Here is a 1,727-nt window from a genome sequence, read left to right as displayed (position 1 = left end):
TTCCCCACCATTTCAAAACATTTTTATAGTTTTGTTTTGAATCATGATCCACATAAAGTTCATGAATACATTTGGTTAATATGTCTCTTGAGTTTCTTGTAATCTATCACTTCACCTCTTTTACTCTTTTGTCAGTCACTTGTAGACACTGGGTATTTGTGTGCTACAGTTTCCCAAAGGCTCAGTTTTGCTGATTACATTCCAGTTGCATCCTTAAAGTGTGCCTGTGTGTCTAGTAAACTAGTAATTAGACCCCATGGTTGGTTAGATTCAATTGGTTTTAGAATTCCTCACAGGTACTATGGCATACTTCTTGCTGGCGATCAGATTAGGAAGCACATACAATCTATCTTCTTTTTAAGTTAGCATTGTTCAGTAGACTCTGATACTTCTAGCCAATCTACCCATTACAAAATTTTCCATCAGTCTGTCACCTGTCATGATACTGCCAAGCCCTTTTCAAAAGGAGTACAATGAATAGGAAGAAAAGGATGGAAGAGTGAAAAGGATAGTATATTCAGAGAATCATGTATAATTTGGTGAGTCTGAAATATAATGTATGAAAGAAGATGTAAGAAAAGTTGAGCCTGGTGAGGGTTGCCAGGAGTTAAAGAAAAGTCTTGACATACTAAGGAATTTTCTGCCTTCAAAGTAATGGGGAGGCACCAAAGGATATTTATTATGGAGGAAAATCACATGATTTAATTTGTTTTACAGAAGGTAAGAGGATTAGCTGAGGGGTTACTTCAAAAATAAATAAGGAATTCTGAAACAGCATTTGCAGGGACAATGCTGATTTCTGAGATAAGACTGGTAAATAAAGAGCTGTAGGAACACAGGGTAAATTTAGATAATTATTAACTAATTTGGTAGTTGACTGAAAGTTTGCACATTTTAGAATAAGCATGGCACATTTCTGGCTGACTTAAAAGGGAATAAATGTATGTAAAATCTAACAAGTGGAAATAGGACAAAATTACACAAAAATTTGGAGATCAGTCAGAGTTTGATTCAGTGAGCTAGAAAGAAGCATGGTAACAAGATAAACACATCTCAGGAAGAGAGGTTAACATCAGTACACACATTACAGTCAGGGGTTGGCAAGACAAGATAAAAGATTGCTAAAAAGTTACTGGAGTAATTTAGGCATGAAGCAAAAGGTTCTAAATGGAAAGAAAACAAGATGAAAATTGATAGAAGTCCAGGATACAAAGAAAGAAAGTTATAAATGATTCAAGGTTTGAGGTGTGGATAATAGAGGAACAGTGGCAACACTACCAGAGAAGGAGTGGCTGGAGGGAGAAGGATGTTTTGTTTTAATGCACTGAGCTTGAATAACAAGATTCTGAAGTGGGCAGGTTCTGGTCACAGCTGGAAATAGAAGAATGAGGCTATAATTAAAGGTAGACGCCAAGTGTAGAGATACATATCTGAAAATCACCAGAAAAAATGATAATTGATGCTACAGAAGTTAAGAATCCAACACAAAGATATATGGAGAACTGATGAAGCTCAACAAAAATAAAGTAAACAACCCCATCAAAAAATGGGTAGGAAAGCTAAAAAGACACTTCCCCAAAGAGGAAATGCAGATGGCCAACAAGCATATGAAAAAATGTTCAACATCACTTGTCATAAAGGAGATGCAAATTAAAACCACAATGAGATACCACCTCACCCCAGTGAGAATGGCACATCTTCAAACAACTAGCAACAACAAATGTTGG

Source organism: Condylura cristata, unplaced genomic scaffold, assembly GCF_000260355.1.
Source record: "Condylura cristata isolate star-nosed mole 26May11 unplaced genomic scaffold, ConCri1.0 scaffold00028, whole genome shotgun sequence".
Classification (NCBI taxonomy): domain Eukaryota; kingdom Metazoa; phylum Chordata; class Mammalia; order Eulipotyphla; family Talpidae; genus Condylura; species Condylura cristata.
The sequence above is the reverse complement of the archived record's forward strand: the minus strand, read 5'-3'. Positions refer to the sequence as shown.